Genomic DNA, 17,328 nt, shown 5'->3' on the forward strand with positions numbered 1-17,328 from the left:
AGAATGACTTTGGAGTGGCGGTGGAAGGGTGAGCAATGGTGCCATTGGTCTGATTTGTGTCTCCCCGCCCCCCCGCCCCCCACCCGCCCTCGCCCGGCGCTGGCCTGCAGGAGGCCTGGAGTTGGCTGCAGTTGGCCATGTCCTGCCCCCAGGAGGAGGGCTCTTCCACCCCCCACCCCCACCCACCTCTCCTGAAACAGACGCTGTGGCCACACCAAAGTCGGACGGAGGGGCGTAACTGCCTTTAAAAAAAAACTTTTTAAACAAAATACAAGATCTACAAAAAAGTATCAAGGATCATAATAAGCACTCATATTCCCACCATTTTAGCTTTTTGCCTCTTTCAGAGAATAGACCACAAACATTACCAACAAAGTTCCTTTTGTCCCCTATCTCCAGCCAGTCTCCTCCTCTCCTTTTATTTTACTACTTTATACTTTTACCTGCTTTGTACGTCTTTCCCTTTAATAAATGGTTTCATTGTCCGATATCCTGCTTTCTAAAATCACATGTGGTTTTGCGCACTACCTATGCCGACAATCCTTCCTTTGACTCTAGATCATTCCTTTTTAATAGCGACCCCCTGTTCCCTGGCATGGACAGACTATCAGCTTCATCCAGGTCGCCTCCCAGGTTCACTCCCACTAGCACTGTCGCCACGAACATCCCTGGGGGCATCTTCTTGTGCGCCCACGTCGGTTCCTCCCGGGCAAGGCCATCTTGTCTAAACAGATATTTATCAGGAGTCTCCCGTGCCAGGGTTTGAAGGGCAAGGGCGGAGCATGAACCAGCCGAGGAAGGTTTTCCTTACCCAGACTGCCGCTCCTGCGGGGTTAGCGAAGGAAAGTCACCTCCCCGCTCCCCAGAAGCCTGGCCCTCATCCCCCCACCCGGCTCCCTACATGTTTTTCCAAAGCCAGGACCGTCCACGCCTGCACTGCCCTTCTTGCCCCTTCGGCTCCCGGTATGCTCGGCCCGAAGCCCCGTAGCTGCCAACGCAACCTGCCGACCCGACGGAAAAGACCCGGCCAAGGTCACACAGCTGGGCGCTCGCGGCCGCGGTATCCGCTTCCGCTCGCGTCGTAGCAAGCATCGGCCGTGGTTTTTCTCCGTCTGGGCTCCCGGTCCCGCCGAAGCCTCTCGCTAATCCCCGGCGGGCCTCCTCCCGGCTTTCCCGGGGAGGAGGGCGGGGCCGGGCCAGAGCGCCGCTAGTTCGGGTCCCGCCGCAGGCAGGACTCCGGCGCCAGGCCCGGCCCGACCGAGCGGCTGACAGAGCTGGGTCTGCAGGGGCGGGCGGGAGGCCGGGGGCGGGGCCGGAGGCGGGGCCATGCGCTTCCTGCGCCTGCGCCGCCTACCCTCCACTGAGAGCTTCCACCGCTCGCTCGGCTGTCAGGCGCGGTGGCCAAGTGGTAAGGCGTCGGTCTCGTAAACCGAAGATCGCGGGTTCGAACCCCGTCCGTGCCTGGGGCTTGAGGTTGGGGCTTGGCGATGGGGGTCTGTTGTCCCCACGTGCGCCGTCCCTTAGCTGCGTGGCATTTTTTACTTTTCAGATTCCGTCCGGGGGTTCTCCAGCCTGCCCCTCCCCCCAGGCTGTGCCGCGCAGGCCCAGCCAGTTCGCTGGGGCTCGCGGGACCGCTGGTGTGGACGCGCTCCGTCCCTGTCGCGCAGCGCTGCGCTAGTGGCACCGGCGTTCGTCTCTACGGGGCCCCGCTCCCCTTGCCATCCTACGCCGGCCGGACCTTTATGGGGCCCCTGTGATACCGGTGGGGACACCGAGGCCCCAGGTGGAGAGCCCACGCGAGGCATTGACGTCGCCAGCAGGGGAAGGGGCTCTAGCGTCGCTTGGCTTTGCGTGTCTTAAGGGTGGGAGAACTTTCCAGAGAGGACTTTGGAATTTCTGGACCGGTGTTTTCTGGTTTCTGTTTGTTCCTTGAAAGGTGAGTTATCCACCTGTGCTTACCGTCTGCGTTCTTGTTGAGGAAGCCAGCCACATCGCTCAACTGGTGGGCACTTAGTCCTTTCCCAGCTCTTGGGAACTGACAGTTTGAGTCTGGTGCCTGTCTGTGTGATCCGTTCATTCCGGCCCCCTAGCCAGTTATGACACTCCCCAAGTCATCTCTAGGATAAACAGCCCAATTTAATATGACATGATGTTGAGTGCCTCTAATTTCTGAATCACTCAGCCTGTCTCCTTTAATTTGTAATCCTCAGCAATGAAAATACTACTCCAGAGATAGTTTCATGAATGGAGCTTAGGCCTCCCTCGTTCCACATCCCATGCTTCTCTTAATGTGACCCCAAATCACATTACCTTTCCAGAGGCCCCTGTCACACAGTTGACCATGGGGACATGGGGAGCTTCAGGTGGACTGAATGTCAGAGTCTCTGAGGGGATGTCTAGGGTTATCAGAAGACAGGATGTGCGGCCCTGGGAACAGGGAAATATATTGATCTTTTCCCTAAGATTCCAATAAACGGAAAAAATGTTCTTGGCTTTTGAAGGGAATGCTGAGCTAGGGATTCAGTGTTGTCGTAGAATTGTCAGTAAATGCAAATTGAGACAGATTCTAGATATTCAGAAATAGGAAGAGGAAAGGTCCTGAACTACTGGATCGTGCAATGATTCTTATGCCTTAAACTGGATTCCTGATGAGAAGGAACTCCACAGTGAGGCATTGGGTCTCCTGTAGAAGCTGGAGCAGAGAATTTCACCTGTATAGAGGTGGGGACAATGAATCATTAAAATCAATAAAAGAGAGTCAAGGTACAGAAGAGGTCAACATACAGATGTTGGAGGAAACGTGGGCCCCCAAAGGTAAAGGGTCAGACCCACGTACTGGGACGAGCACGGGAGCAGAGGTCTTACAGTTACCTTGAAGGCCCGTGGGTATCTACACTCACCTTGGTGGGGCTGGAGGTAGGTCATTGGCTTAAAGGGTGAGGGCACAGGCAGGAAGGGATACCTATGTTGAGTTTATGGCATGACCTCTATTAAATCACTCACATGCCCTGGACTTCAACTTGTTGCAAAATTCAAAAGTTGAACGAGATGTTTCCTAAATACCCTGTGGCCTGAAATTCTGTTTCTGCCTCAGAGCCCAGACCTTTGGAGAAGCCAGGGGGCCTGAAGCTGTCCCGCCCATCTTTCTCATGACTGCCAAGGTGGTGAAAAATAATAGTCCCTTCCACAGTGGGGCCTGGTCATCATGCCCTCATGATGAGATCTGTATGACCCTGGCTCCCCCATCCAAAAGGTGGCAGTCAGTCCTCCCAGATGAGCTACAAAGGCTCCCATTCCTGATACACTTTAGTCTGTCTGTCTCCTTCTTTAATTGTGACGTGTAGCACTGAAGCTCCTACTCCAGAGATAGCTTCATTGACTGCCAGTTTCCCCTCCCCACTCAGACCTCTTGCCATATGCTCCCTGCCAGGGTCTAGATCAGAAGACAGGGCCTCTCGCACTCCAGTTTGAGAGCCACGTAGGCAGATGACCATTTGCGGGCAGCTAAAACCTCCAGGATATTTTTAAAAATATAAACCACGTTAGGTCAGGCCTCTTCCTTCCTGTACATGAATATTATTTAACTTAAAAGCAGAATTTGGCAAGTAGATCTGTTTTGCCTCCTGCTGTCCGTTTGAATCCAATATCCCAGCCTAGAGAGATGTATTTTTAAATCTTTCCTTGTACAATCAAACACAGATTCGAAAGCCACACGAATCAGGTCAATGTCTTAACAAATTATACGCAGAATACTACTCAGGTCAGAGAACTTGGCCAGACCCCCCAGAAACCTGTTTTATGTGTCCCCTTCTCAGTAGGGCCTCCCACAGCCAGACTAGTCGCTACTCCTATAGTTACCATTTACTTGGATTTTTTTTTAAAACTTTTTTCGTGCTTGTTTATTTTTGAGAGAGAGCGAGAGCATGAGCTGGGGAAAGGCAGAGAGAGGGAGAGAGAGAGAGAATCTGAAGCAGGCTCCAGGCACAGAGCCCGATGCGGGACCTCAAACCCACAAGCTTGTGGGATCATGACAGGAGCCAAAGTTGGATGCTTAACCAGCTGAGCCACCCAGGCACCCCTTGCATTTTTTTTTTTAATGTTTTAATGTTTGTTTATTTTGAGAGAGAGCACGCATGCACAGGTGGGGGAGGGGTGGAGACAGAGGATCCAAAGCGGGCTCTGCCTTGTCACTTGTCAGCCTTGTCACTGTCAGCGCGGAGCCTGATGCAGGGCTTGATCCCACGAACCTGCGAGATCATGACCTGAGCTGAAACTAAGAGTCAGATGCTTAACCAGCTGAGCCACCCAGGAGCCCCACCCCTTACTTGCATTTTTACTTACCAGCTACTCATGCATCTTTATACCCTATAGTTTAACTTTCTTCACTTTTATTTTTTTAATGCTTACTTTTAATTTTCTTAACGTTTATTTTTGAGAGAGAGAGAGCAGGAGACACAGAATCTGAAGCAGTTCCAGGCTCTGAACTATCAGCACAGAGCCTGATGTGGGGCTCGAACTTGTGAACTGATCACGACCTGAGCTGAAGTCAGACGCTTAACCAGCTAAGCCACCCAGGTGCCCCTTTGTTCATTTTTAAAACTGATATATCTTTTAAGCTGTTTTTTTTTTTTTTTTTTTCAATCACTAGGATTATCTTCCTTCATTTCCTTGCAGTGTGTCAGTTGAGGAAGCTGGCCAACTTGACCTGTAGGGTTTCCTATAGTCTGGACTTTGCTAACTGCAAACTCCCAATGTAGTTAAACAAGCTCCTGGTCCTTGGTATGTTTTGCAAATTAGCAGCTATGTCCAGACACGGGATCAGAGTCAGGTTCGATATCTTTGGCAAGATTCTAGTATCATCTTCTCTGAGGAACCTCTGATTCCCCCAGGGTAGTAAATGACTCGGCTTCTTGTCTGAGGCCTCTCTGTGTGTCTCACCCTGTGGCTGGGGGGCCCCTTAGGGCTGAGACAGTGTCTCACTCTTGTCTGGGTTTTCAGCACCTGGTCCAGAGATAGAGGCCTGGTATCAGAGAGGTCCCTATTTGGAGGGTTGGGGAAGTCTTCTCTGGAGAGGTGAGGTCATTTGCTGGGCGCTGGAGGATGGAGAGGATTTCGCCAGAGCACCACAATATCTTGCGTACTTCTGCACTCATTTAGTCATCTTCCCCCCCCCCCCCAAGTCTTTATCTATTTTTAGAGAAACAGAGAGTGTGAGTGGGGGGGAGAGGCAGAGAAAGAGGGAGAATCTTAAGCAGGCTCCACACTGTCAGCGCAGAGCCCGATGCGGGGCTCGAACTCGTGAACCATGAGGTCATGACCTGAGCTGAAATCATGAGTTGGACCCTTAACCCATGGAGCCCGGTGCCCCTCAATCATCTTTGACACTCAGATACCATGTCCAGCTTGAAGCTAACCAGGCAGGGGATAAGGTACTTTTCTTTTCCCCATGGCCCTTCTAACCTTGCACATAAAATGGAATTTCAAATTAAGAAACAAAGCCAGAGTGAGTATGTTTTTTTTTTTTTAAATGTTTGTTTTTGAGAGAGAGAGACAGAGCGCCAGCAGGGGAGGGGCAGAGAGAGAGGGAGACACGGAATCTGAAACAGGCTCCAGGCTCCGAGCCGTCAGCCCAGAGCCCCACGCGGGGCTCCAATCTGTGAACTGCGAGATCATGACCTGAGCTGAAGTTGGACATTTAACCGACTGGGGGACAGGCGCCCCCAGAGTGAGTATTTGGTTATTAATAAGCACGAAAGCTGCCACCCCATTCTTGGTGACAAAAGTTACAATTCAGAATCACGGACCGATGGGAATGAAAATGACCATTCGATCCTGGTTTTATAGCCACAGAAACGGGTAAAGAAAGGGGAGTGATTTGTTCAAGGTCATCCAGAAAGCTCTTCCTTTATCATATGGATTAAGCTCTTCCACATAATCAGCATGAAGCTGTTTGGAAATGTCGTGTTCATTATTGCTTGACACGTACCCAGGAGATGGTCCATCTCTTTGCCAGCCTGTGAGCCAGACGGGTACTTTACTTGTCCAATATTCACCCCGATCAATAGGAAAAACATATAGGGACAAAAATCACGGGCTTGACCAGACTACTCAGGCTGTAGAGGCAGGGGAGGAACGTAGACACAAATTGCCAACGGTATGTCAAATCCCCAGGAGACCTGACTACTAGCTCCTCTGGACCAAGGACTCTAACATCGTCCAGGCACTTACCCTGCCCGTTGAAAGCCTTTCAGAGAGCCCTGGGTGACAGGGCTGGGACTCTGGGCCAGTAGGGCTCCCTGTGTGACCTAACTTCCCCCACTGTCGGCCTCACTCCTTAGGTCAAGTTCAGAGGGTGCAACCTAAGCAGAGTATCAGACCGCCTGCCTCTTCCCTAACCTCCATCACGCAGGAAAACTGAACCCAGCTTGAAGCACTGCCTTAGCATTGCTGACATATTATTACACCTGCAAAGAATTGACTCCTTTCTGGGGGATTTACCCGTCTGCTGCTGCTTGTGGGCAAGCGTCCTGTCTTCTCAAGTGACCTAGATAGATAAGGTAAGCAACAGTTTAAAAAAAAACGAAACAAAACAAAAAGTCAGTAACTTCTCTTCCTACAGTTAAGGAATAGTGAAGCTGGGAGAAACCACAGAGAAAATTACGTTCCAGTTTGGTCAGTGATGAAACAGAGGCCCAGGGACAGAGAAGAACTGATTGAAGGTTGCACAGGTGTGAGGAGGTGAAAAAGGCCCCAAAAGCTGACAAGACCGGTGATCCCCGGTGTGGCTTTTCTGCAGCACAGATCTTATGCCCAGCCTGTCTCTTCCCTGAGCTCTGGGGTTCTTTCCTCTGTCCAAGCCACCTGGGCCAGGAAACAAAATGCACGTAGATTGCCATCCGAACAAAATATCCTGTGTCTTGTGTCTGAACTCTTTCTGACGGATGGCGGGAGACCGAAAAGAAGCCAGCACGGTCGGCACTGTAGACCTTGCATCTGATAGGCTGGATGGTCCAGAGGGGGGGAGTGAAGTGGAAAGAACGCAGCAGCACAGGGTGACCTTGGGTAAATCCTTCCATCCCTGCAAGCCCAGTTCCTGTGTCCGCAAAATGGGGTTTTATTGCCCTGCCTTGCCACTTCACAGCACTTTGTGTGTTGCTGGATACATGGCAGGAGTTCATGTGTAGCAGAGAATCGGTACCAAGACATGATGTTGATTTTGAATACCTTGAACAGTTTGGTTATTGGAGGCCAAGGTAGATGTCAGCCCTCCTGCCCTTGGGGGATGTGTTCACCCCCTGAGAGGAAACTGGTGAAATCAGGAAGTGTTGGGGGAGTGCCTCTGTGTGGCTCGGCCCTAGGGGGCCCCCAGGAGGGTTTGGGGCCGTCAAGCCCCAAATAGCAAAGCCGGGTTCTCAGGGCAGTGTAGGCGGGACTGAAAGGCATTCAGCAAATATTTACTGAGTGTGCGTTATGTGCCAGGCACTGGGACACAGTAACGTATGAAAGAGACAGAAACTCCTACCCCTGCGGAGCTTACATTCTGGGAGTTGGAGGCAAAGATCAGCAGGGGGACAGAATACACTCAGATGAGTAAGATATGTGGCACATAGAGGGGAGAAGAGCTATGGGAAGGGGAAAAAAGCTAGGTTGGGGGACGAGGTGTGACAGGAAAGGGGGCTGCAGTTGAAAACAGGGCTGCCGTGGAAGACCTAGGGAAGAATCTAGAATGGCGGGAGCAAGAGAACAAAGTCAGTGTCTCCAGCTCTATGGGATTTTGTTCCCAAGGCAGGCTGATCCCTCCCAGTGACAGAGATGGATGTCAGAGTATCTGGGACATTAAGACTGTTCGTGTCACACCCTGCCCTCCCCTCTCCACCCCCCTCAAGGGCTCTAAGGCCTGCTTGCTAAAGAGCCTGACTCCTAGGGGTCATTTGTTGGCGGGCGGGGGTGGGGGGGTTGCAAAAAGGGCAGAAGCAGCAGGGCAGGTTGGAGAGGCAGGCTCCATTACGAGAAGGTGGCATGAGTGGCCCTGGATGCTGGGCTTCTCTGAGCTACTTCCCGGGAGCAGGCCGTTGGAAGATGCACTAGACAGGGGAGGCACTCGGTGGAAAGGGGTGGGTCTAAGGCCTGCATTTACTAGAGTGATTTCACCTATAAAATGTGGGTAATAATAACACCTGTGTCCGAAGGTCAGTGTGAGAATGTGTGGAGAAGCACAGGGTGTTGGCGCCTAGAAATTTCTCCCTGAGAGCTATCTCATCTTGGCACGTTCTCTAAGCTGGTATTTTCTTCTTTCTTTCTTTTTTTTTTTTTTTTATAATTTTTTTTTTCAACGTTTATTTATTTTTGGGACAGAGAGAGACAGAGCATGAACGGGGGAGGGGCAGAGAGAGAGGGAGACACAGAATCGGAAACAGGCTCCAGGCTCTGAGCCATCAGCCCAGAGCCCAACGCGGGGCTCGAACTCACGGACCGCGAGATCGTGACCTGGCTGAAGTCGGACGCTTAACCGACTGCGCCACCCAGGCGCCCCTCTTTTTTTTTTTTTAATAAGATTTTACGTATTTAGAAATTTTTTTTAAATTTAAGAGAGAGAGAGAGAGAGGGAGAGAACAAGTGGGGGAGGGGCAGAGAGAGAGAGAGGGAGACAGAATCCCAAGAATCCCAAGTAGGCTCTGTGCTGTCAGTATGGAGCCCTACGCGGGCCCCGAACCCACGAACCTGAGCAGAAACCAGGGGTCAGATGCTTAACCAGCTGAGCCACCCACGTGCCCCTAAATAAGATTTTACTTTTACACCCAATCTCTACACCCAACATGGGGCGCCGAACCCACCACTCTGAGATCAAGAGTTGCATGCTCTGTTGACTGAGCCCCAGCCAGGCGCCCTGGTGGTATTTTTCAAGTTGTAGGAGATAACCATGAGTGGATAATGAAATAAATTTTAACAGCTTGAGAGCAGCATTTTTTTTTTTTTTTAAGGGAACAGAATAGGACCACGTAAAATTGTTTTGAGTAGGTATGAATTGCTTCACGAGACGTTTTATATACATATGTAGATATTTCCTACCTTGAGGCATGACTGCACGTTTGAAAGCCACTGCCTTGAGGCAGTGTCTCTGTAAAGCCGGGACTTCCGGAAGGGGTGTTTTTCTGACTTACTGATTTGCATGCCACTGTCCCCATTTTTGTCATATCAGAATACCACTCATACTAGTATAGACTGAATACCTGGCTGTGAGTGGGCTCACTTTAACCATTTTTTGCCTAACCGTGACAACAGTACTTATGACACTGACATTGAAAAATACACACCACGTTTTTTGTTTGTTTTCAACCTAAAGCCATCTCACACGTGAGCACTGTGCTGGGGGACACTGGTTAAAGAGCCTCAAGATGAAAGCGCTTTCTCGAAGTAAGGCTGGAGAAACTGAGACTCAGACCAGTCCCAGCCCCTCTCAGGGTCCCTTTCTGCCCTGCCCCACACTGCACGGCTTCCCTAGTTTTGGGTGTTGACCTTCCCACAGTGGCCTCCTCAAGAAGCAAAGGACAGCCCCTGTCTGCTTGTGGACTGGCTCAGGATCTTTTTGGGGATGTAACCCCCAGTGGAGGAGGCCAGGGCCCGGTATCTTAACTTTGTCTTGTGAGCTTTGTCCCCGGCACCAACTTGGCAGAATTTCCTTTCTAGTCCAGCTTTGATTCCATTGATGGGATTAGGTGCCCCCCACGGCCATGTGCTTTGATGTGGTCAGGGGGTAGCAGGGAGATTTCAAACTCCGAGAGCAAATCTTAATCTTCTGCAGGCGTCTCTGGGATCAGCGCTGGGGTAAACGCACTCCATCCCTGCCCTTTCATCCCCCCAGGGCACCAGCTCCTCCAGGCTCTGAGACCCAAGGGTTTGTCAGATTTAGAGAAAGCAATAAAAGGGGAAGAGAAAGCGCACGAACCCCAGGCCCCCTCTAGCTCGGGCAGCATCACCAGCAATGTCAGGGCATTTTCCTCTTTCTTCTCTTCTAATCCTGGGCTCCCACAAAATGGGGAATTGCAGACCCTTGGGGCCAGTGGCTCATCCTGACCCGGCACAGAGCGCCTCTGCCTGTGCCTGGCTGCCATCTGCCCTCCATCCTTCCCAGAGTGACTCTTTCCTGGGAGCACCTGCTCTTGCAATCTGTCTGTCCTGCCCTGGAATCTTTCTGGCCTCAAGGTGGGGGAGGGGGTGGGAGCTGGCAAATTGAGCAGATAAACCACTCAACTTCCACTTCCACTTTTAAGGTATATTTTGGGTTGGTGAGGACAGGAAAGAGAAGACAGGAACACAGCCAATAGCTGTATCAGGCCGTAGACAGGTATTTCTCATTATTTTCTTTAAATCAGACTGCGAGGTTCCATCTGAGGAGGGGGAGGGGCGCTCAATCTCAGTGGTTATTTGGGCTTCTCCATCATTCCCTCTTACTCTCTCCTCCATGTTCCCAGGAATCCTGGCCATCTTGAGGATGGGCATCTTGGCAGAGGCCCGTGGATGCTCCAGAATGCTCAGATGAGACGCTCAGTTGTACTTCCCGATGTCCTGACTTCTAGAGAGAGTGGGGCAGCAGGTCCCCACGAAGGGGATTCCTCTGACTTGCAACCCTTTTCCAATCCTGGGAAAGTTCTCTCTTGGCTTCTCAGCTTTTCTCTACCACCCTTCCTCCCCACAGTCCCCCTAAAGGAGCTCAGGTTTTCAGAAAGCACAGCCAAAGAGGTTGTTTGCAGGCAACTGGAAGGGGGTAGGAAGAGGCCAGAAAACCCATTCACATATCAACAAAGCACGCTGCTGGTAACCCCGCTTGGCGCTTTACATGTATTATCATCTCGTTGGTTGACCACCAAAGCCCGAAGGAAACGCCAGGCGGGCTCCGGGTTCCAAATGGGGAGGTTGAGGCCGGCCGCAGGAGAGCTCCACCGCAGCAGCGTGGCCGGCAGGGGGCTCTCCGCGCCGGCCTTCGCGGGAGGACGCGCCGGCAGCCGCTCTGACCGGCCAGAAGAGGAAAAGGGAAAATTACTGGAGCTCGGGGGCGGGAAGGGCTGCGTGACTGGGAGGAAGGCACTCGAAACTGTCGGGCCGCTAGCGTCCGGGCTCGATCCCCGGGGCGGCTCCGGCAGCCGGGCAGAGGGGCGCCCAGGCCACCCTCCCACCCCCGCCCGGGTGTCTTCCCGCGGGTGCCGCAGCCCGGAGCGGGCGCCGCGGCCGGGGGCGGTGCCGCCGAGGGGCGGGCGGAGGGCGGACCGGGGCGGGGCGCCGTCCGCTCGGCTCCGGGAGGCGGTGCGGGCGGGCGCTGGCCGCGTCCGCCCGCCCGGAGCCGCGGGGCGCGCAGCCTTCCTGATGTGTCACCAGCACGTGGAGCTAGCTAGGGCCGCGCGAGCGAGCGGAACTCCCCCAACTTTCGAGGGGTCTCGCCGCCCCGCTCCTCTCCCCCGCAGCGCCGGGCTCGCGCTCCCTTGGGGAGGGGGCGGCGGCGGCCCCCAGGTCCGGGCAGGTTGAGCGAGGCCGCGGCGCCCGGTCCGGCGCGCGCGCAGGGCTCCGGGACGTCGGGGCGTGGGGCCCGGCTCGCAGCTACTTCCCCGACCCCCGGCGGCGGCGGCGGCGGCGGCGGTGGCGGCGGCAGCGGCGGAGCGGGTTCGGCGGTGCGGGAGGGCGCGGCCTGCGGTGGGAGGCGCCCCGCCTGGGGCTCGGCCCCGGCCCTGCGCCCCGCAGATCTGAGCGCAGGTAACCGAGGCGGCGCGGAGCTGGGCCTCGCGGGCGCGGCGTGGGATCGTGGCGAAGTTTCTCAGCGTGTAACTCTCGCGCTCTCGACTGGCGTTGCGGGGTCGGGGACGGCTGGGTCCCTACACCTCCCCCACGCCCAGCACTGTCCCTCGGCCTGCGCCCGGTGGCCTGGAGGCCGCGGCACCGAACGTCGTGTAACCCTTCGTGGGCCGGTCTCGGAGCCCTCGGGCCGAGGTCGGGCGGGGCGGGTGCCTTCTTAGGCGGACACCGCTTGGGGAAAACCCGGAGCGTCGGCTGAGCAGAGCGCCTTGGAAAGCGGCGGTGGGATCCCGCCCGAAGAAGCCCGTCGGGGACGCGCCCGCACCCCGACCTCGGAGACGCGCGGGAGCTGAGGGCTGGGTCTTTGCGGGCGAGATGAGGGTGTCGGTTCAACTGGCCTACAAAGTCCCAGTCCTCGGCCCCCAGGACCGGCAGCTTCTCCGAGCTCCAGGCCGGCTCGGCAGGAGCTCAGCGCTCAGGCGGGAGTGTGAACTCCTGCCAGGGGCCACCTCCCGGGGGCCACACTGGAGAGGGGGCAGTGAGGGGCCCACGGCGCGGGCTCTGTGGGCGGATTCGAGGGATCCCTGTGCTTCGCAGGAACGGTGGGAACGTGCTCAGAACTTTAAGTCGGTCACTATGTGCAATCGGTGTCAGGTCCGTGTTCTTCGGGTGGAGCCGGTTCCCGCCAGGGCGGACGTGGAGTGGAGTGGGGGGAGGGGGTGGCGGGGGGAGAGACAGCCCACCAGGGCTTGCCCTGACCCGCTTTCCAGGGCGGCTGCCTTGAGCTTGGAAGTGGGGAGGATCACCCGATTTCTAGAGTTGCCCCCTGGGAGATGGCCCTGGATGTGGAGGTTTAGCCTCTGTGGAGGGGGACGCCCCTGCCCCTCCCTTCCACCACCCTTTCTTTAAAGGTACATCTTTGTGGGAGTGTCCTTTTGTTCCTTGATCTGTGCAAGGTAATGTTGATGGCTCTGAGTCCTCAAGTTTTATGCTGAGGCTCCCTTAAACCCTCTACCCGCTTTGCTTCTAGCCCCCCAAAAGAAAAGCTCCACCAGCCCCCAAGACTTCAGGTTTGCTGGGTGTTGGAACTTTGTTTGTTTTTGTTTGTATTGTGTTTGGGCTATCTTGGCCGTAGGGGCCTTGGAAAAACATTTGGGAACACACGCCGCCAGGTGACCTGAACTGTGTGAAGGGCAAGTTGACAAAACAGGGCACCTTGGGCCTCCTTCCACCTGGCTTTGGAAAACTGGAGAGTTTTCTAGAAGCAGGGAGGAGGGTGAGGGAGAAAGCAGCCCAGCCGGGTTGGCCCCTCTCTGGAAGTTGTGCAGAGACCCCATCTGGAAGGTTTCTCCACAGGCTTCTGTGGGCTTAGTGTAGAGTTGGCTCTGCGGGAACCCAGCGTGGCCTCTGTCCCTGTTTGGGTGGCCATGCGGGGGCCTGAACAGAGGGGTGAGGTATGCGGAGGGGAGCCCCATGTGCTGTGGGGTCACTGAGGCAAGGCTGGGCCTGTGGGTCCAGCGGTGGACAAAGCCTAGCACTGCAGCTGGCCTGCACTTCTCAGGGGGAGCTTTGTCCTGCAGGCTGTAGTCAGTGTTACGTGCAGATGCCACAATTATGGGAAGAAGTCTGTTGGTCACTTATCTAAAGGTGCAAGGTGCAAACTCTCAGTTTTGAGGCAACATTGTTTCGGAGCGGGATGGTGGGAGCTTGGACTGGAGGCCTTGCCCTGTTTAAGGGAAAAGTGCTCTCTTTGGAGTACTGAACCAAGTTGGGAAAACAGATTTCTCCCTTTGAACCAATGCCTCTCCCGGCCCTGGGGATGCGTATCTTAAAGTAAATGAAGTGGAAATCTCCAGAATGTTATGTGGTCATAAAACATGCGCAGAACTGGGCTGGAGCGATGAGATGCGGAAAAGCTGGCAGAGTTGGCTGATTTGCACCCTCCCCAGAGGGGACAGACACGGGAATCAGGGACATAAATCCTGGGAACACGGGCATAAGGAGTCGTCGGTCGGTGTCCGTGGCCTCCCTGGCCTGGTTCAGGTGGCTGGCAATTCTCCCTCGGGCTATGCCCCATTCTCCAGGGCTGACCCGGGGTTTTAGGGATTTTTAGGAAATGCCCTAGTGCTTCATTTCTTCGGGGGAAGTGAGTGATTACGTTTTTCCTTGGGATTTTTCCTTTGCAAAATGTGACTGAATCAGCTACCCAGTGGGCTGGCCTGGCCTGGCCTCCAGCAGCTGATTTGTGCTTTGATTTAAGCCGTCGTATTTAGCAATTGTGCTTCGGTTGAGAGCCTTTTGATTTCGCTGTCCCCCTTTTGAATTCTCCTAGTTTTCCTGAAACTGGCGCCTCCTCTGCCCCTCCCCCCACCCCCTCCATCCCTGTAAGCCCGGTACCTCACTTGGTCGGGAAAGCGGCTTCCGGGGCAGGCCCTTGTGCCCTGGGGCCGGCTTCGGGAAGCTGGCTGCAGGGAAGGGTTTCAACCAGACCCCCAGGGAGACCCATGGAAGACTTAAAATCCAGCTGGACTCCTGGTCTTGCCTACTGGGAGGAAACCCGGATTCCCTCAACTCTTAAGTAGATTGCAGCCTGGTGAATAACCTTGCCCTTGTGGCGCTTTTTTTTTTTTTTTTTTTTTTTTTTTTTAAGACAAACTAAATCCCAACCTATGAAAGATGGGAGATCCATTTTTGTTTAGCCGGATTGGATTGGCAAGGGAGGTGTTCGGAGAAGCCACCCCTCTCATCTCGGCTCCCAATGTCCTAGCAACTCTGGGAGTTCTGATACTTAGAAATACCTCTGGGGTTCAACAGGTGGCCGTGCCTGGGGGCGGCCCAGGTCTCCTTCGGTGCACCTTTGCCCAAAGCCCAGCTTTTGGAACCGTTAGTGGAGGTCAGCGTTCTGTCTCCTGCTTCGCGCTGTGTGTGGCCCTCACTCTAGCACGGGGTGGATTTTCCTTCCAGGCCAGTTTGCGGCTCTCTGAGCACGATGGTGACTGTTTGGCCTGTCTTCATTCTTCTCCACAAAAGAACAGCACTCCTGCTCTGTGACAGGTCCGTGAAAGAGGTGTCCCGGAAGCAAGGGGCAGTCTGGGTTCCAGGAAGAGTTTTTCTTGAAGCGGCCTAGCGTGAGGGCCATGATGATGGACCCTGGGTCCCGAGGGGCTTGACTTGGAATCCTGACTGCCACTTGCCAGCTGAGCGGCCTTTGACAAGTAACTGCTCTGTGCCCGTTTCTTCCCCTCGTGAAGGAAGCTCGATACTACGATGTAGCGTTGGGGCGAGGCTGATAGGAAGAATGTAGATTCGTTGCCTGGCATAACACCAGTGGACCTTTGACTGGTCCTCGTCTCCTCGGCTCTCGTATTTGGAATCTACGTGAGTATACGCGTTGGGTGAGAAGGTGCAAGCGGAGTGACTTGAGACCTCAGGCTTGTGGTCTCGTGGGTTGGAAGGTCTTGTACGGTGTCTGCCGTGTAGCCTGGGGCAAGTTACTTAATTAACCTCCTGGGAACAGCAGCTTAGTGATCATAAGGTGGGGATGAGGTCTGGGAACCTCTTCCCCTGTCTCAGCCTTTCTTGTCTACTGACCGTGTGCCTGGGACTGGGCTGGGCGAGGGTTACGGCCGTGAGACGTGCACGATCCCTCGGCTGCCCACTGTGATTTGTACTCCGGTTCTGAGAGCAGCCGAGGGGTGTCGGGAGTCCTCTTGTGGCTGAGGCTCGGAGGGGAGGGGCTCCCCCAGCATCTGATGGCCACTTCCTGGTGCAGTAGGGCTTCCCAGGTTGGGAGCCGGCAACGGAGAGCTGTGGAACAGGCGGTGGATGGGGCTGGATTAGCCAGCACAGAGTACTTAAAGTACCCCGGATGTGCACATGTGGCCACCTCGAACATCTGCTCAGCCATACACCCAGCCACTTCGTGAAAGGTCCCCACGAAAGGTGAATTGCCACAGCTTGGCAATGCCCATTCATTGACCCAGCGGGCATGCTAAGAGCAACTCTAGCGGGACCAGTCAAGCAGGGTACAAAATCAAAGTGGGGGTGGGGGTGGAAGGAAATAAGTTGATGTTCCAAAAAATGCTGCCGCGTATTCAGCCAGGAAATAAAAATCAGAAAGTCGTTGGACTTCCTTATACTTTTTTTTTTTTTTTTTATGGCTCAGTGATGTTTTTATTTTGAATTTCAAACCAGTGATTGAGAGAGACGGTGATCTTTCTCAGCGCTTTAGAGTCTTTAGGAGTCCCAACTGGCCGTGGGCAGTGGGCTGGGCTTGCAGACGGACACAGAGCAGGTGACTTCTCACCCACTGCGCTGCTCCCTCCTCCCTTTGGCACGGTCTGGGGAATTTTGAAATCTGGGGAATTTTGAAATCGCCCTGTAGCCAGACCCCTTGTGTTTGCTGTCCAGGAGAACTGGAGAGGAGGTGCTGTGTGGAAAGAACCATCGCCTGATTTTAATCTCTGCTCTGCCACTCTGGGCCTGAGAGCCCCCTTCTCTGTCAAGTGGGGATTGGACTGAATACAGCATACACCCCTTGTAGTCTTAACATTGCTTCTACGATTCTGGGCCGGGAGGAACAGAGGAGGGCACAAGATTGGAACCTGGGCCTCTGGTTGGGAGGGGTGGGGAAAAGACTCGGAGATGTGCAGCTGGGAAATTTGGATCAGTCTGTGAAGACTTTGTGGTTCATTCTCATGAAACTCACTTCCTCTCACTGGATTTCTGCCCTCGGGTGTGTGGGGTTCAAGGGAAAAACTAGCCTCTCCTTCTTAATGACTGAGACTTTCATTCTGGTCTTCAATTTTCTCTTTCTCCATGTACTGTGTAAGGTAGATCTCCTCCACTCTCCTGAAAACGAGTAGAGTTACTGCTCATATGCTGTTGGCACCTGGCTTTCCTGGAGATTGGTGGAGGACAAAATCCATTCCTGCTGAAGGCAGGCATTGGGGAAAGGGAAGGTTGGAAACCAGGCTCTCCTGTGGACTAGCTGCGTGACCTTGGAGCAGTGACGTGCCTTCTTGGGACTCAGTTTTCCTGGATGTGAGGATACACACCTACTTTGTAGGATCAGAGGATCACAAGAGAATACCTGTGTGAAAGGCCGGGTGCGTGGCAACAGGGAGTTGTTCTCAAGTGACACCATAGTTCAACCCAGGGCCTGTAGGGCCAGTGAAGAAACCCCGGTGAGGTCAAGGAAAGATGACCTGAGGCTGGCAAGCTACTTGTTGGCTTAATATCTGGGGAGAAAATACTGGGAGGAAAGTTAAGTCCTTGCTGTACTTTGTGTGTAGGGCTGGGGGACGGGGGGGGGCTGGCTTCTTGAGGGAGATATGCTGGGTACACCCTTGTGGAGGGGGTGTAGGGAGAAGTCCCAGACTCTACCAGGGGTGGGTTCATGCAATCACTGTGCTCCAGCTTATGTGAGGGAACAGGTCAGTGGGAGAGTGAGGACAACATTCTCTTGAATCCCTTCCTGTAGAGCTTGATGTTGTGGGTTTAAGAACATGAAAAAAAATGTCTTTTTTTTTGCTGTTGGAACTT

The 17,328-nt window shown here is 54.1% G+C and overlaps 1 non-coding gene across 1 annotated transcript; it reads left to right on the top strand.

The window, feature by feature from the left end:
• Positions 1-1,391: 1,391 nt before the first annotated feature.
• On the top strand, positions 1,392-1,463 carry TRNAT-CGU (transfer RNA threonine (anticodon CGU)). The gene has a single exon. It is a non-coding gene; the product is annotated as a tRNA-Thr (tRNA).
• The last annotated feature ends 15,865 nt before the right edge of the window (positions 1,464-17,328 follow it).

Source organism: Prionailurus viverrinus, chromosome E1 (assembly GCF_022837055.1).
Source record: "Prionailurus viverrinus isolate Anna chromosome E1, UM_Priviv_1.0, whole genome shotgun sequence".
Taxonomy (NCBI): Eukaryota; Metazoa; Chordata; class Mammalia; order Carnivora; family Felidae; genus Prionailurus; species Prionailurus viverrinus.